The sequence below is a fragment of the Schistocerca americana genome, chromosome 3 (genome assembly GCF_021461395.2).
Source record: "Schistocerca americana isolate TAMUIC-IGC-003095 chromosome 3, iqSchAmer2.1, whole genome shotgun sequence".
NCBI lineage: Eukaryota > Metazoa > Arthropoda > Insecta > Orthoptera > Acrididae > Schistocerca > Schistocerca americana.
Genome location: NC_060121.1, coordinates 891,802,898 through 891,827,109, shown reverse-complemented (window position 1 = coordinate 891,827,109; position 24,212 = coordinate 891,802,898). Strand labels below are relative to the sequence as shown.

At 43.4% G+C, this 24,212-nt stretch overlaps 1 protein-coding gene across 2 annotated transcripts in view; it reads left to right on the top strand.

Annotated features, from left to right (window-relative positions):
* LOC124605356 (proton-coupled amino acid transporter-like protein pathetic) overlaps positions 1-24,212 on the top strand; it is a 431,929-nt gene that overhangs the window by 104,307 nt on the left and 303,410 nt on the right. Inside the window, exon 1 of one of the 2 annotated variants that reach the window (XM_047136982.1) lies at positions 23,856-23,974. The exons of the other annotated variant lie outside the window; for it this stretch is intronic. The gene's annotated coding sequence lies outside the window, so the exon portion shown is untranslated. Of the gene's footprint in view, positions 1-23,855; positions 23,975-24,212 lie in introns of those variants that run through there. 2 annotated transcript variants of the gene reach the window in all.

Genomic DNA, 24,212 nt, shown 5'->3' with positions numbered 1-24,212 from the left:
TCTACTACGTCCGTTGCCCAAAAATTGGCTTCATGTGGATGTGTTTTGATTAAAGAATGCCAGGTTGCGCCATTTGTGAGTGTACTAATCGTTCTGACATAGTCTAAACTGTGAAAAAATCGTGTTTCATTCGTAATTGGACTCTTTCAAGTTATTGCTTGCACTGATTACTTTTACTGTAGACGTATTAATTCTGTAGTTTGATATTATAGTTCCTATTAGGCCACCTCTAAAAGCCTTCTAGGTGAATGCTGTTGGAAGGAAAGATTGAAAACCGACCAAACGTAGCGAAATAAGAATTTAGTATTTTTGCAAAGAAGACATAGACGGAAAATCAGTTTCGTCAGTCCTTATCAAGAGAAATGTTGGTTTATGAAAGCAGCCTTGTCATATCACATACTGCTCTTATTGTTTACTCGAAACGTGTAACAAAAACGAAGTTACAGTAACGAGTGTATATGTGTCGTAGTACTGTATCTACTAAGCATTTAAGAATAAAAAGACCTCTCAGAACGCCTTCCTGACGCTGTTCTATTCACGAATGCACTGTAGCATAACCTATTTAAAGCAACCGCAGCGCGGACATGACGTAAATTAAGAACAAGAAGCAGTCGTAAACAATGGCCCACTAATGTTTAGGGGCATTCAATATGGCGATGCCGGCTTAAGTCTGTAGCGCCATCTTTTTTTATTATACCTCCATGGTTCTGTCAATAAAGCATAGTCATTGGTTTGCTTTCCTCAGAACGTTGGCTACGTGACCTTTCCACTTTAAATTGTTCATAATGGTTATTACTGTATGTATTTAGTTGAATTGACCATTTATATTTGTGTGATATATCGTGTAATCGAAATTTGACGGAGTTCTTTTAGTGATCATGTAGATTACCTCATACTTTTCCTTATTTAGGGCCAATTGACACTTTACGCACCATACAGATATCGCATCTAAGAAATGTTGCAATTGGTCTTGATCACCTAATGACTTTACTAGACGCAAATAACAGCATCATCTGAAAACAGTCTAAGAGGGCCGCTCAGAGTGTCTCGCAGATCGTTTATATAGATTAACAGCAGCAGAGAGCTTCTAACATTTCGTTGAGGAACGCCAGATATCAGTTATGTTTTCCGTTCATTATACGAAAGGAAATTACAAGAAATCAAGAATCCAGTCACACAACTCAGACGATTCATCATAGCCACGCAGTCTGAAAAGAAATTTCTTGTGAGGAGCGGTGTCAAAAGACGTCTGGAAATTAAGAAATATGGAATCAATTTATTTCAGATCCTCTGTCGACAGCACTCATTACTTCTTGCGAATAAAGAGCTAGTTGTGTTTGAGAAGAACGATATTTTCTGAATGCGTGCTGACTATGTATCAATGGACAGTCTTTTTTGAGGTATTACTCGGGCACGGTACATGCTCCAAAATTCTACTGCAAATCGACGTGAATGATATGGGTCTGTCATTCTTCGGATTTCTCGTGTTTCTTTTATTGAGTATTCGGTGACCTGTGCGACTTTCCAGTCAGTACGGATAATTCGTCGAGAGAGCGGTTGTATTTGATTGCTAAATATTTTCTACTGGTCAGCATTCTCTCAAAAGAACCTAACTGGTTTACAGTCTGGACCGAAAGACTTGCCTTCATTAAGTTATTTAAGATGCTTCGCTACCCTGAGTATGTACGTGTATTCTAAGTTATTTGTGTGGGCAGCTGTTCTTGATTGTTCGAATTCTGGAATATTTACTTCGTCTTGTTGGGTGAAGGGCTTTCGGAAAATTGTGTTCAGCAACTACGCTTTAGTGACGCTTTCATCGGTAATACTACAGTTGGTATTGCACAGTGAAGGAACTGATTGTGTCTACATACGACGAGAACCTGTTTACGTTTTCTTCCAGATTTCGTGAGAGAGTTTCATTGTGGAACCTATCAAAATCATGTCACATTGAAGTTCGCCCTAAATTTCGAGCTTCCTTGAAACTTCGCCAATGATAGGGATTTTGCGATCATCTAAATTTGGCTTGCTTCTTTCGTTTCTCCTGCAACAGCGTTGTGATCTGTTTTGTGTACCATGGGGAATTAGTACTAAACTTTATTAATTTATATGGTATACGTCTTCCAGTTGCCGTCAATACTGTTAATTGAATTTAAGCCTCAGCTGGTGAACACTTACAAAGTTGGTTTGGAAGGAGGTCTGACTTATCTCTTAGGAAGGAGCCAAGTGAATTTTTATCTACTTTTTTAAAAAAGATATATTTTCCGTTTACTTCTGGGGGATTGGACGTTATGGTTGTCAGTCTCGCTAAAATGATCTTGTGGTCACTGATCCCTGTATCCGTCATGATGCTTCCTATTTGCTTTTATTTGTAGCTAAGCGGTCATATTTCTTTGCGCAAACATCTACGCATCGAGTGGGCTCCAGAAGTAATTATGCAAAACAATTTTCGGAGAAAGCATTTAGTGCGATTTCGAACAACTTTTCATGCCTATTACCTCTTCAAAACATGATGGTGCTGCGTCTGTGCGCCCTATGTTTTCACTCTGCGGGCAGTAATTGTGCTGAGTTTAGAGGCGAACAGTGTTTGCAATATTCATTGTCAGGTACAATAATACCCCACCTACGAGTACGCACGCCGGCAAAATAACCTCAGAGCTTTGAACGGGATCACATTTTGGGCCAGCGAGAAGCTGAATGAATGTGTCAACCTGCTGCTGCACAATGTATCGATGGTGTGTCGGTGATTTCGGCAGTGGTGTATGGACTATTCCAATACACGAAGACCGGGTTCTGTACGTTCTCATAGAACAGACGAGAGTCAAGCAGCGCTGGCCGACGGAACATCAACCAGGAAGAAATCCCGCTACATGTTGGACCTACTGTTTCACGGAGGACCATCAGCAACCGTTTGCTAGCAGCAGGATGAAGATGACATGTGTCTCTGGCCAGGCTACCACGACACCGACAAACACGGCTAGTCTGCTGTCGTGAAAAGGTAGACTCGAGAGTGGAATTGTGCTCTGTCGCCTTCAGCAATGAGGCCAAGTGCTGTCTGCGTGCGAGTGATGGACATACACGGGTACAGTGTAGACTTGGTGAGCAGCCTGTTCTGTAGTGCATTCATCCATGACACGCAGATCGCACCCCAGGCTTCATAGTATTGGGGTCAACGTAGAAATTCACGGTCACATTTGGTGTTTGTGCAAGGTGAAGCAACTAGTGTCCGCTAGACTGCACATGTTGTCACGCCCGTGCTAATGCAGTTCCTTCTACAGGTAAATAATCAGTTTTCTCAGCACTAAAGTGCATGTTCACATGCGGCTGTTGTGACGGGACGTGCTCTTCATGGAGTATAGCTGTCCTGTCCAGGAAGATCATCGCATTTCTCGCCAATCGAACGCGTATAGAACTTCGTGAATCGAGAACTTACTCGTTTTCCAGAACCTGGAAGAATGTAACGTCCTTCGGATCTTCGGTCTTGGCTAACACTCAGCGGTAGAGCAATGAGATTGTTATTTCTTATTTATCGGTATCGACGTTACAAACTTTGATGAACTGAACTCGCGACTTGTGCGAAATATTTACTTCACCACATGTCGTAATGAAATCGTTTATGATCGATAGTTTATCAGTTGCTATTTAAATACTAATGATAAGTTCAAATTAGTTCCAGCGACACCAAATTCCCTATAGACAGGTTGTAATATCAAATCTATAACAGTCGTAAGAGTGTTATTAATTCCTAATGTCAAGGAGTTTCTATATAAGCGCCGTGCGCTTCAGTCAAATAATATCGCAGCACGTTATCTCTATAAATAATATTGTAAAACTTGAATGATAAATGCGTGAATTGACACGACAGGCTGGTTTATTATACAATATTAGTCACTTCCTAACAGAGCCGTGAGGAAGAAGCTTTCCCAGGTGTTGGGGGTAATTATAAGTTATATGCTTCGTAACTATCGCCAAGTTCCATAGTCCATTAGTTATTACGAATCAAATTGTCTACCTGTGTTCACTTCCTAAATAGTGTTAACTTCAGGTTATCTAATTAAAAGTCACTTCTGTCTAATATGTGTAAGTCCTCTATCTGAATTCTAAATAACGTAATATTTGAATTCAAAGTATCGTTTCACTGCGTCATAGTAGATCGCAATAATCAATTCTGAAAAAACAATCTAATTGCGCCTACGTATACGAGCATTCAAAAGTATGACCTGCTTCGGCTAACTCTCGTAACGTAGTGACAATGGATTGCATTATCCTTAGCAATTACTCACGAATCTCAAAGAGTACTCACACGGAGTATTCTTTTGGAACGTTGGTTCTACTTTGCGAATTTTAATTATAATGATTTTGCGATTTACTACGATTTTGAAATTTTAATTTTCATTTTACTGGAATCCTATCTTTCTTTCGTATGTTAATAAATTACTAAGTATTAGATTCCTGATTCAATTACTTGTTAATATCCAGATAATAATGTTAACTGAAAATTTGTTTGCTTGTTCATTTTTCATGGAATTTGGAATTTGTTTTGGGGAAATCTTCGGGAATTCTAGAGTTAATTTTTGATTTTCATTTCTCGTCCGAGGAAATGGCATTACAAGAACCACTGCCGAAGTGCTACAAAAGATGTAAGATGCTTGGGACACTCTATCGCAGGATATATCGTCATGAAATATATTCCTAGTTGCGAATATGGGCAACCGTCAGCTTATCATGGAGTGAGGACAATGAAAATTTATGCCGAACCGCAGCTCGAACCCTGATTTCCCGCTTATCGTAAGCGGTCGCCTTACCATTTGGCTATCCGACTACGACTCACAGTCTGACAAAACCTCCATCTCTCGTCAACCATGTGTCCATAACCTGTACTCTTACTTCTTAACAACATACGCACTGCAATATCGTGCTTATCCTCCGAGACCTGGCAAGCGAATTTCAACTAAAATGTCTCCCCTCTACGGGGAAAATACATGATGAGTATACGAGTACAGGTTGTAGACACACGGATAACGGCATATGGAAATTTGTGTCTGGCCATGAGTTGTGCACAGATAGCCAAATGGTGTAGAGACCGCGGGATATCCGGGTTTGAGTCCCGGTCCGGCACAAATTTTCTACATCTACATCTACATCTACATCTACATGGTTACTCTGCAATTCACACTTAAGTGCCTGGCAGAGCGTTCATCGAACCGTTTTCATACTACTTCTCTACCATTCCACTCTCGAATGGTGCGTGGGAAAAAAGGAACACCTAAATCTTTCCATTCGAGCACTGATTTCTCTTATTTTATTATGATGATCATTTTTCCCTACGTAGGTGGGTGTCAAAAAAATATTTACGCATTCGGAAGAGAAAGCTGGTGATTGAAATTTCATAAATAGATCTCGCCGCAAAGAAAACCGCCTTTGTTTCAGTGACTGCCACCCCAACTCCCGTATTATATCAGTGACACTCTCACCCCTATTGCGCGATAACATGAAACGAGCCGCCCTTCTTTGCACTTTTTCGATGTCCTCCGTCAACCCTATCTGGTAAGGATCCCATACCGCGCAGCAATATTCCTACAGAGGACGGACAAGTGTAATGTTAGGCTGTCTCTTTAGTGGGTTTGTCGCATCATGTAAGTGTTCTGTCAACAAAGCGCAGTCTTTTTTCGCCTTCCCCACAATATTGTCTATGTGGTCTTTCCAATTTAAGCTGCTCGTAATTGTAATTCCTAGGTATTTAGTAGAATTGACAGCCCTTAGATTTGTGCGATTTACCCTATACCTAAAATTTATCGGAATTCTTTTAGTACCCACGTGGATGACCTCGCACTTTTCTTTGTTTAGTACTAATTGCCACTTTTCACGCCGGCCGGAGTCGCCCAGCGGTTCTAGGCGCTTCAGTCTGGAATCGCGCGACCGTTACGGTCGCAGGTTCGAATCCTGCCCCGGGCATGGATGTGTGTGATGTCCATAGGTTAGTTAGGTTTAAGTAGTTCTACGTTCTAGGGGACTGATGACCTCAGTAGTTAAGTCCCATAGTGCTCAGAGCCATTTGAAACACTTTTCACACCATACATAAGTTCTCTCTAGATCATATTGTAATTGGAATTGATCGTGTAACGATTATACCAGACGGTAAATTACAGCGTCATCTGCAAACAATCTAAGGGGGCCGCTCAGATTATCACCTAGATCATTTACATAAATTTTCAGTCTCGCCATTCCATTACACCGCTGATGTTTGTCTATATTCGCAACTACGAACGCATTTCATGTATTTCATAACGGCCGAAGTCGCCGTAATCTCTGTTCCTTCGGACATGCAGGCATTTCCAAAGCAACTTTGCATCGTAATTCGGAACAACACAGTCACGGCAATATTGTATTTATGATCGTCTGCCTGCTATACCACACAGCTGAACTGCCGCCAGAGGATGGCACTGACAAGATAGTTTGGGCACGACGTTTTGTCACCCGTGTGTTTTACTGGGCCGGAATTTGTCATCATATACTCCTCCAATGATGAACTGGTCGTCACATCACTGATGTTCTCCTTGAGGGGGTTCCAGTTTCCGGCAGTGTGTAATACATTACTTGATTGCAAGCGCACAGCTGTTCTTAGAAAAAACAATTGCCGTGGGAGGCGTATAAACTGTAACACAACGTAATGTGTGACAGTCCTTTCGCTCTTTTTCGTCAAATGAATCCCTCCTCCATGTGTCATAACCTCCGACGACAGTACCGAAAACACCCTTCTCCGACCAAATGACCGCCTGCTCCGTTTTTTCCGCCCTACCTTCGATTTGCTCTTCGCTTCCTACGGTAGTACCGAGGATAATCGGAAGGAGCGCACTTTCAGAAACATCGACTCAAGTCGCTTCTGCTGATCTACACAATGCTTAAGTCTTTACGCGTTCGTGAAGGATCTGATTGGTGACGTTAGCGGAAAGTGGTGGATGAAAGTATGAAGATCACTGGTAGTCTTTTACACAATGTTGCAAGTCTCAAAGTGCTCTATTCCTCAAATACTGGATACATATAAGCTGGGTAATTTGTACTCAGTGATTTACATTGCCTCAAGACACGTACACAGTTTCTAAGTTTAATGCTTCTCTTACTGCATTAAAACATTAACGTTATATTATACCTTTAATGAGTTGATTATCGAAGCATTTTTAATTTTTCAATTCGATCAGTGTTTTATGAAGTACTGAAAAACAAATTTTTGTTGCCCCAGGAGGCCTTTAGATAGACAACCTGCAGCCTATGTTGCAAGAAACGGTGGGAGTGGTGAGTGGCTGAGGGTTGTTTGGAGCATAAATATTTATCAAGTTTAAAAACATTTATTAACACAATCCAGCAAATCAGAGTAGCTGAGCATAACAAACAGAACATAAGGAAATATTTGTAATCGTAGGTTTCCGCGCCCGTTGACACTAGCAATGAAATTCTTCAGGGTATAAAAAAATGGTTCAAATGGCTCTGAGCACTATGGGACTCAACTGCTGTGGTCATAAGTCCCCTAGAACTTAGAACTACTTAAACCTAACTAACCTAAGGACAGCACACAACACCCAGCCATCACGAGGCAGAGAAAATCCCTGACCCCGCCGGGAATCGAACCCGGGAACCCGGGCGTGGGAAGCGAGAACGCTACCGCACGGCCACGAGATGCGGGCTCTTCAGGGTATATGACAGCATTATAAATATGTTAAATACCCAACATTTCAGACGCTGTTGCAAATAACCTTTCACAGTGTGTTTTTCGGGCTGCTGAATGATTTTTTTATTTATTGTTATTTCAATTCCCAACAAAGGAGCGGATAAAACCACTCTTCAGTCAAAGACTACCTAAACACTGTTTACAAGATGATTAAAAATATAAGAAATGGTAATGACGGATGATTTTGTAAAAGCACGTCGCTGGACGACATTTACGATTTTTGCATAAAAACAGCCGGCCGCTGTGGACGAGTGGTTCTAGGTGCTTCAGTCCGGAACCACGCGGCTGCTACTGTCGCTGGTTCGAATCCTGCCTCGGGCTGGATGTGTGTGATGTCCTTAGGTTAGTTATGTTTAAGTAGTTCTAAGTTCTAGGGGACTGATGACTTCAAATGTTAAGTCCCAAAGTGCTTAGAGACATTTGTACCATTTCTTGAACATAAAAACAAATTATAGTAATCGAGGTTTCTGTAAAATACACATAGATAAAAAGTACGCATGGTTTTTGGAGCTCTTTTGATGACTTCATGTTATAGTCAAATGTAGTCACTGTTGAATGTGAACCACGCCATGATGTGATGGTAATGTTAAGTGATACACGAAGATAATTGTCAGGACTAGGCTGCTATAATAGGTATGACCATGGGGCCCTGTAGAGCCGAGAGGAGTACATCTCGGGCCAGATTTCATCGTTGGAGATTGGCAGCTGGTTAAATCAGATAAGGCATGAAGGTGCATGGAAGACAGAAAATGGATGTAGCAGTGCAGTGGGATACCTGGATTGGTTGTTACTGGGTGCGAAATTGGGTGCTGCTACTGGGCTTTGCGATTAACGTATGGAATCTGAAGGTGCTGTAGGAAGAGAAGCATTGTGGGAAGAGGATGAATTGGTACAAGATGTGATTTGGGGAAGATAGGGGGATGCGGGAGATGGAGTGCATGTGTTCCCAGGAATTCAAGTGACTTACAGAATTTAGGCCAGGCAGGTATCCAGTCAAGGCTAGCTGAGGTTAAGGTGGGGAAGATGAGGGATTTATAGGTGAGGATGATAGTGGAAGGATGTGGACCCCAGGTAGTTTTAGTAGTCTTAGCTGGTTTAGGGCTTTGGAGATATGCGTTCCACGTTAGTTTACTGTTGAGAGTTAGTCCTAAGTATTTTATTGGGTTAGGCAGAAGGATGGGTTGGCCGTGGTTGGAGAAATGGAACTCTGGACGATGGAAACACCGAGCGGTGCGACCAAAGATTGTGGATTGGCTTTTTTGTAGTTGTACTTGAAGTTTCCACGTATTACGCAAACCGACCAAAATAATGACAAAGTCTTTAGTTCTTACATACTGCTAAAAGAGGCTACCATCGTAATCTGATAAAGTATTGAGGATGAAGGGTGTTAGACGTCCTTTGTTGGTATTTGCTTTACTTCTTGTCATTGGTCGAAATGGACGTCCTTGACAGGCATTTGTTTAATGCTTGCCATTGGTGAAAACCTGCAAATGAGAAACGGGCGGCAATTGTGATTTAGTGCTGACTACTTGCTGTCTGGTGCCAACTGAGGCATGCTGTATCCATCTTCTTTGTTCATCTTGGCGGATCGCTTGGCTGTTTCTATCACCTCTCTAATCTTCCTCCTCAAAGTAAGTGACTGTTTTGCCAGTAGGCTGGCTTCTCGAAATACTATCTGTCTGGCGCACTCGTTCTAGTGTGCCGCCAACGGTGACTTGGTGTATTGTCTCAGATGAATACATCATTCATATTTCAACACTCGTGTGCTAATCGGTCGCTCCCTCTCGTCTAATTACAATAGTTCTCACTCGCAGCCGATTTCCTAAACTCCAGCAGTATGTAGTTTGTCCACAGCAACTTTCATCAAGTCAAGGACATCTTTTATTTACTTGCTGTCTCGAAAAATTGGCTAGATGCCTGCTATGCGGAGATTTATGCCCACACATTCAGTGATCTGTTGTACTTAACGGCAATAAGGCGCTGTTTTTGCTTCTTTCTGTTCTTCCCCATTACCTTCATTCTTTGTCGACGTAATTTTATTCATGCCATTGGCCCTAAAGCTGGAGCTCAACGTTCAGATGTTGCCCATCGCTAAACCTGTGGGCAATCCTGGTTAAAGTGAGCAGGGCGGATTTCTGTGTAGGGTCATGATGGAAGGAAACATATCGGTCTGTGTTGGAGGATTTTCAGTTACTTCTTATATCCTCCGCCGAGCAGGAACAACATAAAGCATGTTCTTTGGTCTCCTGTCAAAGTACATACTGCTGTAGTCTACTAGATTGGCTGCGAGTGTGGACTTGTGAATGTAGGCGATATGGGGCGACAGATTACGACACGAATACCTGAACATGAAAGATTTATTCGCCTAGGACAACACACCGAGTCAGCTGCCTCGGAAAACTGGCTTGATACCCGCTATGCGACAATTTTTGCCCACACATTCACTGATCCGTTGTATTTACGGCAATAGGGCTCTGTTTTTGCTTCTTTCTGTTCTTTCCTATTACTTTCATTCTTTGTCGATGTAATTTAATCCATCCCATGACCATTGTCCCGAAAGTTGGAGCTGACGTTTAGTAGCTCAACGTTTAGATATTGCCAATCGCTAAACCTGTGGGCACTCTCTGTTAAAGTGACCAGGGCGGATTTCTGTGTAGGGTCATGGTGGGAGGAAACATGTCGGTCTGTGTTGGTGGATTTTCAGTTACTTCTTATATCCTCCGCCGAGCAGGAACAACATAAAGCATGTTCTGTGCTCTTCTGTCAAATTACATACTGCTGTAGTCTACTAGATTGGCTGCGAGTGTGGACTTGTGAATGTAGGCGAGAGGGGGTGACAGATTACCACACTGATATCTAAACATGAAAGATTTATTCGTCTAGGACAACACACCGAGTAAGCGGTGGCAGAACATGTGGATGAGTGGTCCAAACGGGTAATATTTCGAGAAGCTCGCGTACTGGCAAACTATAGGTGGATTAGACAGGCGATAGAAATAGCCAAGCGACCCACCGACATGAATGGAGAAGGCGGGTACAGGCATCCCAGCGTCTTGGCTGCCAGCGATAATAGCGCTATGGAATGGCAGCTCTCGCAAAGCAAAACACACAGGCGCGCAGGAGGGCCGGCAGCATGCAGCAAGTAAACAGCGCTACGTCACAAATGCCGCCACTTTCTCATTCGCCTATTTCCACCATTGGCAAGAAATAAAGAAAACGCTAATCAAGAATTCCTACTTCTACCAATGACAAGAAATAAAGCAAGCACCAATAAAGGATGTCTAACACCCGTCCTTCTCATCCTCAGTACCCTATCAGATTACAATGATAGCGTCTTCCGTCAATATATAAAAACTAAAGTTTTTTCTTGTTCATTAGGCGGCAATCCACTCTGGAGAAGGCCATTTGCAACAGTGGCTGACATACCTATGAACTTAATGTCTAACATACAATGTCAGTTTGGCAAAATCCCTGGCTCTTAAAATAAATGTAACTGTGCAAGAACAAGAGAGGAAAAGGCAAAGTCAACAACCCTTCAACTAATTAACTATACGAGCTGGAAGGGATAATAGTGGAATAGGGTATCTGGGAATAAGTTCATGACACAGTTCAAAAATGAAATACATACGGAAATAGTTAATAATAAATCAAGGCTAGTTAGATGAAGTGCAACCTTAGAGGCAGCGGAAAGTGAAAGTTCCAGACTGAACACAATCACTGAATCGCGAAAGGCAGAAATAGACAACAGTCGTGTTGATACCGTAGGTAGGGATGATTGTGATACTATGATGTTTGCAAAAACTCAAGAGCTGGGAGAAGATTTGGACGAAATAACAGATGATAATCAAAACTTTTATGACAGCTGAGAGCAAATAATTAACCATTTTTACGTGACTTGGACAAAATGTTTCATCCTCATGGTGAAAGTATGCATAACGACTCACAAATTTGGAAAACATTATAGGACCAACGAATATCGAACATTCTGATTACAATCAGGTCAGTAAACAACAAGATGAAGAAAAAGAATCCGAGGTGGTTGAAGTAGAGTACCGCTCAATGTTACAGCAACAAGACGTTCATCAGATTACTGAACCGAAGTACAATGATGCACAATGCCGTTGTTCAGGTGCACCAGTCACGTGACTAAATGAATTCTGATGTCAAGCTGATTTGTGATGTGTGACGACATTCTTTGCTCTCAAAATTAGTGTTAATGAGCTAGATCAGTTTGTCAAAGCCAGACGTAGTTGGAACACTGACTTTGAGCGAAGTTTGATACAAGAGAATAATGAGTAGTTAGTCAAGAAACCTACTGTGACAACTACTACTTCAACGTCATGATCGAAAATTTTATTTTCAACGGAATAATTAAGGTTTCGTGTTTGAGGATTTCTAATGCGCCAGATAAAATTGTGGACAACATTACTATGTCGGTGAGTAGGTATGGGAAAAGCGTGGCGTTAAAAGTGTACTACATTTTTAGAGTTCTGAACAACGTTCCCAGCTGAATATTCGTCGAAGATCCCGATTGTAGCTTCACAACTGTTTTGGAGAAAAAATTAAGGTAGACCAATAGAAAGGAAAAAACAGCGGGAAAACAAGAGAAAGGGGAAGGTCTTCTGTGGGCAGTGGTGAGCTAAGCGTGAACATCACAACATCCTGAAGAAGATCCCACCAGATGGGTGGAAACGTCGCTCAAGCAGAATTAACTGAAGAGGAAAATGACGCGGCCAGACATTCTACAATATTTTACCTTCTATGCCAACGGCATGCAGACTTACATACAACGGAAATGTTGTGAAATACTGGCTGGCTAACATTACAAGAACGACACTGCACATCTCGAGAGAATCTGCTTAGAGAAAGTGAAGAAAAATTTATCAGGGTCGAAACTACGTATGTTCTTGAGATCCTTAAGAATTAGGAAGATAAAAGCAGGCTAATAACACGATCGTACGTGCATTCATTTTTCCAACTCTCCATCCATGTACCGAACGGGAAGGAGTCTTAGTAAATGATGGAGTAGAGAGATTTTCCTCTTCCATCGTACAGTGAATGGCCGTCGGCCTTGCCGTAGTGGTAACACCGGTTCCCTTCAGATAGCCGAAGTTAAGCGCTGTGTAATATTCCTCTTGTTGACTTGTGTGTGTTATTTACCATCCTGATACGTAAAACCAGATGTAATACTTGCGTGTATCTTGTATTCTCTGAATTGGTTTACAAAACATACTGTCATGCAAAGCTAACTGTAATATTCTTATACTATACTGTTAATAATAAGCAATGTAACAAACAGAAATACAGTTACCTATCCGCACAGCAAAACCACAAGAACAAGTGTAATAACCGTGTGTGTTAACCTAAGAAATAAGCAGCAGACTTTAACTTGTTTCTTCAAATAAGTCATTAGTTCAGAGGTATGGCAAATAACAGTAGTTAGACTACTATTCTGCATAATTAACAATATACACTCCTGGAAATTGAAATAAGAACACCGTGAATTCATTGTCCCAGAAAGGGGAAACTTTATTGACACATTCCTGGGGTCAGATACATCACTTGATCACACTGACAGAACCACAGGCACATAGACACAGGCAACAGAGCATGCACAATGTCGGCACTAGTACAGTGTATATCCACCTTTCGCAGCAATGCAGGCTGCTATTCTCCCATGGAGACGATCGTAGAGATGCTGAATGTAGTCCTGTGGAACGGCTTGCCATGCCATTTCCACCTGGCGCCTCAGTTGGACCAGCGTTCGTGCTGGACGTGCAGACCGCGTGAGACGACGCTTCATCCAGTCCCAAACATGCTCAATGGGGGACAGATCCGGAGATCTTGCTGGCCAGGTAGTTGACTTACACCTTCTAGAGCACGTTGGGTGGCACGGGATACATGCGGACGTGCATTGTCCTGTTGGAACAGCAAGTTCCCTTGCCGGTCTAGGAATGGTAGAACGATGGGTTCGATGACGGTTTGGGTGTACCGTGCACTATTCAGTGTCCCCTCGACGATCACCAGTGGTGTACGGCCAGTGTAGGAGATCGCTCCCCACACCATGATGCCGGGTGTTGGCCCTGTGTGCCTCGGTCGTATGCAGTCCTGATTGTGGCGCTCACCTGCACGGCGCCAAACACGCATACGACCATCATTGGCACCAAGGCAGAAGTGACTCTCATCGCTGAAGACGACACGTCTCCATTCGTCCCTCCATTCACGCCTGTCGCGACACCACTGGAGGCAGGCTGCACAATGCTGGGGCGTGAGCGGAAGACGGCCTAACGGTGTGCGGGACCGTAGCCCAGCTTCATGGAGACGGTTGCGAATGGTCCTCGCCGATACCCCAGGAGCAACAGCATCCCTAATTTGCTGGGAAGTGGCGGTGCGGTCCCCTACGGCACTGCGTAGGATCCTACGGTCTTGGCGTGCATCCGTGCGTCGCTGCGGTCCGGTCCCAGGTCGACGGGCACGTGCACCTTCCGCCGACCACTGGCGACAACATCGATGTACTGTGGAGACCTCACGCCCCACGTGTTGAGCAATTCGGCGGTACGTCCACCCGGCCTCCCGCATGCCCACTATACGCCCTCGCTCAAAGTCCGTCAACTGCACATACGGTTCACGTCCACGCTGTCGCGGCATGCTACCAGTGTTAAAGACTGCGATGGAGCTCCGTATGCCACGGCAAACTGGCTGACACTGACGGCGGCGGTGCACAAATGCTGCGCAGCTAGCGCCATTCGACGGCCAACACCGCGGTTCCTGGTGTGTCCGCTGTGCCGTGCGTGTGATCATTGCTTGTACAGCCCTCTCGCAGTGTCCGGAGCAAGTATGGTGGGTCTGACACACCGGTGTCAGTGTGTTCTTTTTTCCATTTCCAGGAGTGTATGTGGTTGGTGGTACACTATTATTCGCCAGTCTAATTTGGCACGCCTAATGAAGCTGAGTAGGACAGCAGAAAAGATTACAACTCCCTACTTTCCTAACAGACTTCACTTCAGATTTAGATAAAAGATGGTTTAGCAATACAAAAAAGTTTAGCCGCTCGAAACAAAACTAGAGCACCTAATTGCTTAATCAGACAGACTGATTTCATTAAAACAAAAGTAAATTTCGACAGGGGGGGGGGGGGTTTCTACATGAACATATTTGGTACTCAACATTTCATTGATTCGCTATAAGCTATTTAACGTTACTATTTATCACCATTAATCATCAACTTAGTATTTCCTTTCATTAATACGTAATGTAAAAGCAGCAAACAATTTATCTAATGTGGTCTCTGAATCTGGCATTACCTTACGTAATCATTTTAACACAGAAAATAATAGCAATGTTAATTATGAAATTCTCAGTTATTCTCTACATCAGTTATTTCACTGATTAATCACTGATTTGCCGACAATATATTAAAGATTTCACAGTCTTGGCTGAATACAGGTCACTCGGAATTTTCATTTACCAGGTTAGGATCCTGCTTGGTTTATGAGCGGGATAAATTACCAGGTGGACACAATTGTTAATTTGGATGATGGTTATTATTCTCAAAGCGCATTTCAACATTCTGGCACACACTATAATACATAGCTAAACTGTCGTACCCTGTAAGCTGTGATCAGCGACGGTGGCGTTGGTGGCAACAACTGCATTAATATCAGAACGGCCATGAGAAGTTATGCATGTCGGACTTATCCTCTTCATAGCGATGATCCATGTTACTATCAATAGCCCGTTTTTCTCCCCATACCAGGCCGTGGTAGACTGCGGTTTCCAACCGAGGCAAGATGCAACAATATGGCGCACTCCACACTATGCTGGGGCTGTACGTGCTGCCTCTAAAATCACTGGCCACCGACTGACTTTGTTCGCGCCCGCCAAAGCGCGCCAAACGTTTCCGCTCCCACCTTTTCCTACGCTTACACAGCTTTCCGTTCCTGACGGAACTACTCCATCTTTTATACTACACATATTTCATACAGCCCTAAGTGAGCGCCAGTAACCATTACATACATAATTACATTATATCACCTTTTTGCATTTAATAATTATAACAAATAGATATCTTTACAATATTTAAAAGTAAATTTTACACCCTTTTTCTTAATATGTACATTCACTTTAATCTTATCAAAGAGTTTCAGTATCGATTTCGCTTCAAACAAGATGTCTCTATTTCTGCTTTAACAGTTTCAATAAAATATTTAAAAAAAATAAAAAAAAATATCAACAATAATGTCACAGCTGTCGGCTAGAACTTGGATGGGTTACCATCCGGGTCTGCCGTGTGCTGTCGGCAAGCGCGGTGCACTCATCCCTCGTGAGGCAGATTGAGGAGCACCGGTTACGAAAACTGACAACAGGAAAGCGTTGTGCTGCGCACATGCCCCTCCATATAAGCATCCGGTGACACCTAAGGTTGTTGGTTTGTGGGATTAAAGGGACCAGACTGCGACGGTCATCGGTCCGGTGACACCTAAGGTCTGAGGATGAAATGGTGACCGGTCGGTACCGTTGGGTCTTAAAGACCTGTTCGGATGGTGTCTGTCTGTTTCATTGTACAGTAAATACGCAGAGAGCAGTCGTACGTAGATTGGTTTCGGCACTGGCAGCCACTGAGGAGTGCAGGCGAGTTACGTGGGTTGCCTACGTCGCGGGGGCTAGCAGTGCCGCGACTCGCGCTGCCTTGACCCAGTGTCGATGCGGGCAAGGCCGCGACTTGAGCTGCAGACGCCGTCGTAGTGCCGTGGTCGCTCCCAAAGCGGCAAGAGCTCAGCCGGCGGTTCCTGAGCAAGGCTAGTCTGTCTGCCCGCCCTGTAGACCACGCTGTCATTGGCCTCCTTCACGCCTGGCTGGCTCATGCTACAGCAGGTAGCATTTCAGGACACGTACCGACCTTGGTCAAGGAGCCGCTCCGTCCGGAAGTTGCCCAACACCGCTACCAGTCTACAAGTGAACTCTCGTTGTAACGTTTCTTGTCGCAGCGTTCCTTTTTTCTTTTATCGGGAATAAGCAAAACTGCAGGATGTACTATTTCAAGCCAGGGGATGGACAAAGGGCTGAGTGAGCACAGCGAACTGGCTGTCGCCACGTCAGTGATCCCAGGATATAAGTCAGTGTGGGTGTCTCTGACGCGATATAAAGGAACCTGGTGTTCCATGATGTGGTACGGAAAATACAACCAGACACTTTAGTTACGTCTACAGAAAATTAACTAAGACGATTTACGAGCAACGATTGTAAGACGTTATTCGAGAATTGTATCAGATAATACAATGTAGTCAAATCAAATAGGGCAATGCAGAATGAATTAGTCTAAGAAATGGTACTCTAATAGGATAATTTAGCATCGTTTGGGATCACAGCCATGTAATTAAAGTTACGCCATTTGACTGTATATATCGTTCATTCTACTGCACAATCATAATTTCGGCTTTTGGCCATTTTCAGTTACCAGTACCACGTACCAAATGAAACCCTAGATTCTTTAACTACGGAAACAATCCTTCACAATTCGCTTACATCTAGAGTCTGTTCTGTCCTGTCAATAGTGTAACAGGAAACACCCCTACTGCAACCTCATGCGGCGACACGGAGATGCTGGTTCACACTGAACGCAGAACGACGTTGACTCGTTGAGGAACTAGCGCTGTGTTGCAAAATTTCTTATTTCAGGCGGATTAACCCCGTCAGAAGTATACCGCCGCTGTATGCTACAGACTCAATATAATAAATCATTTTACTCTATCCGTCTTTAAAACTGCTACTCTATCCCGTGGCGTGCAACAAATTTCAGACTTGCGTGAAGTGTACTACCCGTGGTTTGATATGCAAATGAGTATCATTAGCGAAAAATCGCACCATGAAGCTAGCAGTAACGCTATCTACAATCTGTATATAAGGTGTCCAGCTTCTGTGTACAGTATCACACAGTATAGTTTGAAAGCTCCGAGGAGAAATTTGCCCGACTGCATTGGTCATCGTTATTCTATCCCAGCACTTGGTACTTGGAGGTATGAGATAGCACTGGTACACAAAACGATCACCACAGGTTTGCGTAGCTGGGCATTTGGTGAGCAGCTATGCTTATCATCGAGTTCTTCTGACATCACCATTCAACAAAATTACGCAAGACCGCATGTTGCCCGTGCTGTCCTGACCTACCTCGATACAGACAGTGTTCAACTGGTGTCCTAGGCAGCGCGTTCTCCATATACTGCCACCCAGTGAAAGCATTTCGTTATGGGTTGTTAAGACACTGACGCGCAATCCACTACGGTTGCTGAAGTCTGTAAAACTTTTAAGCGACATGGATTGACGTCACACAAGTTCATTTCAACATTAGGTCGCGTAGGCGGATTAGAGCCATTGTCGCTGGCAGAGTTAGAGTTATGTGAACTTTACTTTGTACCCAGAATATCCCAAATCATCTACAAATTTAACCATGTATTCTTCTTGCTACATTGTACATACACAATAAGTACAATTTTGTCCTTCGTAGTAGTGCAGTTTAATGCTCTGTATTTCATATCGCAATTTAAAGCCATATCGACTATTAATAGACCGTGAGTCTTTCAAAAATGTGAAAAGGTTTTTCAGAGACTACTGCCAGTTACAAAATTTGTTGACTTCATTTAATAAAGCGACATTTTTCGAGGTATCAGTGTCACCTATAGATAACAATGCTCCATAATCCTCACTTAAGTGGCCAGCCGGAGTGGCCGAGCGGTTCTAGGCGCTACAGTCTGGAACCGCGCGACCGCTACGGCCGCAGGTTCGAATTCTGCCTCGGGCATGGGTGTGTGTGATGCCCTTAGGTTAGTTAGGTTTAAGTAGTTCTAAGTTCCAAGGGACTGATGACCTCAGATGTTAAGTCCCATAGTGCTCAGAGCTATTTGAACTCCACACTGAAGTGCCTGTCACAGGACTCACAGAACAAAGTGGTTCAAATGGCTCTGAGCACTAAGGGACTTAACATCTGAGGTCATCAGCCCCCTAGAACTTAGAACTACTTAAACCTAACTAACGTAAGGACTTCACACACGGCCACGCCCGAGAAAGTATTGGCACCTGCGACCATAGCAGTCGCGCGGTTCTGGACGAAGCGCCTAGAACCACTCGGCCACTGCGGCCGGCTCTCACAGAACAACGTTCAAGCTACTTCTCTACTGTTCCAATCACTAATAGTACGCAGGAGAACGAAATCTTATATCTTCCATGCGAGCTCTGATTTATCTTATTTCATTACAATGATCATTTGTGGGGGTCAAAAAAATCTTTTCATATTCTGAAGATAACGTTGGAGATTGAAATTTCGTGAAAAGATCTCGCCGCTCCGTAAGACGTCCTTGTTTAAATGACTGCCACCCCAACTCGAGTATCATATCCTTGACGCTCTCTCCCCTACTCTGTGATAATACAAAACTAGCTGCCCTTCATTGAACGTTTTCGATGTCGTCCGTCAATCCTACCTGGTAAGGATTCCATACCGCCCAGCAATATTCTAGCTCGGGACGGACTAGCGTAGTTTAGTAAATCTCTTTAATAGACACAAGATATCTTCTAAGTGTTTTGGCAACAAATCGCAATTTTTCTCTTGCCTTCCCGGTAACTATTTCTGTGTGCTCATTCCAGTTTAATTTGCTCGTAATTGTAATTCCTAGCTATTTAGTTTAATAGGCGCTATTTAAATTTGTCTCAATTATCGTGTACTGAAATTTAACGGATTTCTTTTAGTATCCTTGTGGAGGATCTCACATTTTTCATTATTTACGGTCAACTGCCACTTTTGGCACAATACAGACATCTTGTCTAAATTATATTGCAATTCTATTTTAGTTATTGTTGACTTTAATAAACGGCAGGTCTTTAATAAACGGTAGTTGACAATCTGCAAACAATGTAAGAGGGTTGTTCAGATTATCTCCTACTCCGTTTATGTGGATTAGTAACAGCAGAGGATATATAAGACTTCCTTTGGGAACGCCAGATATCAATTCTGTTTTAGTCGATGACTTTCCGTCAGGTACTACGAACTGTGACATTCCTGGCAGGAAATCACGAAGTCAGTCGCACAACTGAAACGGTACGCCATAGGCACATCATCTGATTAGAAGCCTCCTGTGAGGAACAGTATCAAACGAGTTTAGGAAATCTAGAAATATGGCATCAATTTGAGGTCCCCTGTCTATGCAGACATTACTTCGTGACAATAAAGAGCTAGTCGTGTTTCACAAGAACGATGTGTGCAGAATACGTGCTGAGTATGTATCAACTGATCGTTTTCCTCGAGGTAATTCATAATACTCGAACGCAGTACACGTACCAAAAACACGTCAGTGATTCATCGGATTATTTCCTTTCTTCAGTATTGGTGTAGAAAGATATTTGACAAAATATACATAAATATTAAGGTTATTCTGTAAAGTGTTGACATGTGCTTCGGTCATCTTCATTCATGTGAAATAGATGTATTCTTGTGCTGTGTTCAGTTCCCCCATTGGTATCGCTTAATGCATCGTATTAACCACTATTCATAGACTTCAAGCGGACACTTAAAACACAACATCACAGTCAACTCTAATGCACTAAACAACTGAAGTATCTATGTGTACTTTTGTTGAATGTTTTATATTGCCATTGCCACCTGAAGATGAGGTTTGTACTTCGATAAATGATGCCTCATTAAATAATCAGAATTTAAAATGCTTAAATGATACCACAAAAAAGACGAATATATCCAGGACAGAGTTAGGGATATAAAAGAAGGGAACTAGCTTTTTGACTTATCTAACAGCTTCAAACACATTCAGGTCAAAACATCTTGATGCATTCGCTCCTTTTAGTTGTTAGTATTAGTACCCATGTGATGTGGTAAAACGCATCATGTCAAGTAAAGTAACATGATACATGATGTTATTGCACCTGGAACAAGTCAACCCCAAAAATTTTTTTCGCTCCCCCCCCTACCCCCCCACCACCCCCCACCCCCCATGGTAACTTTTGTAGCTATTAGATGTATGTTCTTCTGCCATATGATAGTATATATTGTTTACTAAGGCTGGTTAATCTTCCGGATTTTGGACGAGGAATCAGGGAATTTAGCCTATAAATTGCAAGATGCAGGTGTTCCAACACTTTGCACCTGAGAGAGCTCATTGCTCTGGGGGAGTAGGGATAACTCGTAGAAAAGCGCGAATATATTTTGATTTAAACGTCTGCAAGATAACTCGTTAAGGCCAGTTCCCTTGTATTACATCCCTAACTCTGCCCTGGACATATTCGACTTTTTTGTGCCATGATAGTAGCATTTTTCATTCAGGTTCCAGACTTTTACTTTACCAAAATTTTGTCTTTATACCGCCATAGGTTGGTAACCGATGTAGATTTTTGTTCACTCGAGCAGACGTGTGATACGATGTAGTTTTTTTTTTTTATTATCTTTCGAATCATGTTTATATCATGACAATGGATAAAGGTTTCAGAAAACAAGAGGACGATCGTTAATTGCACATATTTATCCACCTCCTTAAAAAATTTGAACCGATTCGCACAAGTCTGAAAATATAAGTAGCGCGCATAAAAAACTAAAAAAAGATACGTGTTTTTTTGCACGAAAAATCTAATGGAAGCTAGCTTTTTGAATGCAAGTTTTCAGTTTTATAGACGGAGGCACTGCTTTTATTTATCTCAATCATTTTAAGCCGTTTCATTCACATAAGAATGAATTTTACGTGCTACATTTAGATTGATTTTGAACTATCGTATCTCCACTACGGGTAAAGATTATTGAGTGAAAAAATTGCGTTTCGGCTTTACCCATTTATTTACCTTAGTGCAAAGTTTGAACCGATTCGTACAAGTTTAAACCACGGAAGTGGCGCGCTTTTAAAACGTCCAAAACCGTGTTTTCTGCACGTATTTACACGTAAAGTCCGAACGGAGATCATACAAATGGTGCCATTAGCTAAGTATTAATTTCAGCACAATTAACATCTATGGCAAAAGGAATTAGTCTGCTCACCCAATTTGTCTGGACGCAGCTGCCGTTCATCGTTCAAACGTAACGTAGATACTGTAGGATATTCGAAATATTATTAAGAGGGCCGCTGATGCAGGCTAAGCCAAAAACATTTTACCCCTTGCTCGTAGTTCAAATAGCAATCGAGCACCAGGACTCCCCAAACCGCAATTCTGTGCCACTTCAGATATATCTGTTACAGTGCCTCCATGCTGTACACTACTGGCCATTAAAATTGCTACACCAAGAAGAAATGCAGATGAACGGGTATTCGTTGGACAAATATATTATACTGGAACTGACATGGTATTACATTTTCACGCAATTTGGGTGGATAGATCCTGAGAAATCAGCACCCAGAACAACCGCCTCTGGCCGTAATAACGGCCTTGATACGCCTACACATTGAGTCGAACAGAGCTCGGATGGCGTGTACAGGTACAGCTGCCCATGCAGCTTCAATACGATACCACAGTTCATCAAGAGTAGTGACTGGCGTATTGTGACGAGCCAATTGCTCGGACACCTTTGACCAGACGTTTTCAATTGGTGAGAGATCTGGAGAAAGTGCTGACCAGTGCAGCAGTAGAACGTTTTCTGTATCCAGGAAGGTCCGTACAGGACCTGCAACATGCGATCGGGCATTATCCTGCTGAAATGTAGGGTTTCGCAGGGATCGAAGAAAGGGTAGAGCCACAGGTCGTAACACATCTGAAATGTAACGCCCACTGTTCAAAGTGCCGTCAATGCAAACAAGAGGTGACCGACACGTGTAACCAGTGGCACCCCATACCATGACGCCGGGTGATACGCCAGTATGGCGATGACGAATACACGCTTGCAATGTGCGTTCACCGCGATGTTCACCGCGATGCGACCATCATGATGCTGTAAACGGAACCTGGATTCATCCAAAAAAAATGACGTTTTGCCATTCGTGCACCCAGGTTCGTCGTTGGGTACACCATCGCAGGCGCTCCTGTCTGTGGTGCAGCGTCAAGGGTAACCGGAGCCACGGTCTCCGAACTGACAGTCCATGCTGCTGCAAACGTCGTCGAACTGTTCAAGCAGATGGTTGTTGTCTTGAAACGTTCCCATTTGTTGACTCAGGGATCGAGACGTGGCTGCACGATCCGTTACAGGCAGGCGGATAAGATGCCTGTCATCTCGACTGTTAGTGATATGAGGCCGTTGGAATCCAGCACGGCGTTCCGTATTACCCTCCTGAACCCACCGATTCCATATTCTGCTAACAGTCATTGGATCTCGACCAACGCGAGCAACAATGTCGCGATACGATAAACCGCAATCGCGATAGGCTACAATCCGATCTTTATCAAAGTCGGAAACGTGATGGTACGCATTTCTCCTCCTTACACGAGGCATCACAACAACGTTTCACCAGGCAACGACGGTCAACTGCTGTTTGTGTACGAGAAATCGGTTGGAAACTTTGCTCATGTCAGCACGTTGTAGATGTCGCCACCGGCGCCAACCTTGTGTGAATGCTCTGAAAAGCTAATCATTTGCATATCACAGCATCTCCATCCTGTCGGTTATATTTCGCGTCTGTAGCACTTCATCTTCGTGGTGTAGCAATTTTAATGGCCAGTAGTGTAAATAGACTAATTTTGTGAGTGGTAGTGATCTCTGAAAAACTTTTCGTATTGTAGATTATCTCAACTGTGGAAAGTCTGTGGAAGTTAGTAATATTCCCTGCCAGTTCAATGACATAAAAAAAGCATTAAACATTTTTTTATCTGATTTGCCATTAGTGGTGTGTGACACCCAGTAAAATACGTCAGTCATACTCATTTTGCGGTGGGGTTATAATCCAGCCAGTATTTCGCTGGATTTGACTGTTCAGTCTACGTCAGTACCAGCGGGAGCAGGACGCCACGTGTGTTTTGCTTCGCTTGCTGTTCTTCCGCTAGTGGCCGGGTAGCGGAGCCGCTAACAGCTTTAGCTGTTGCGGGTACCCGGCCAGCTACAGGTGGTGGGGCTAGCAGCGGCCAGCCAGCTACAGGTGGGGGGTGGGTGGGGTGGGGTGGAGTGGGAACCGCTGAGGCGCCTGACCCGCGCTACACAAAGCACGCACAGTGTTCGTCCGCTCTCCGACCTGCGCAACTCGCGGAAGCCAGACGCCTCCCGGCAGCTGAGAGTGGGCCATCGACACACGTCGCTACCACCAACTGTGTGCAGGGCCGCCTCACCAGGCTACAAGTCAGGTGAGACGCATACCAGTCAGCACTGCCGCCACTGGCCAAACACACGCCTCCGTTCATCCGCTTATTTACTTAATATCGTCAAACAAAAATCACTGGTTCCTTCGGTGTGTTACACATTGGAAGGTATGAGGCCTATTGGGAAAGTAAGGTCCGATCTGTCCCAAAATGGGAACCCCTGTGAAAATCAAAAATGTTTTCCTTGCATCAGTTAGCTACACCTTCCAGCTACTTCTCTACA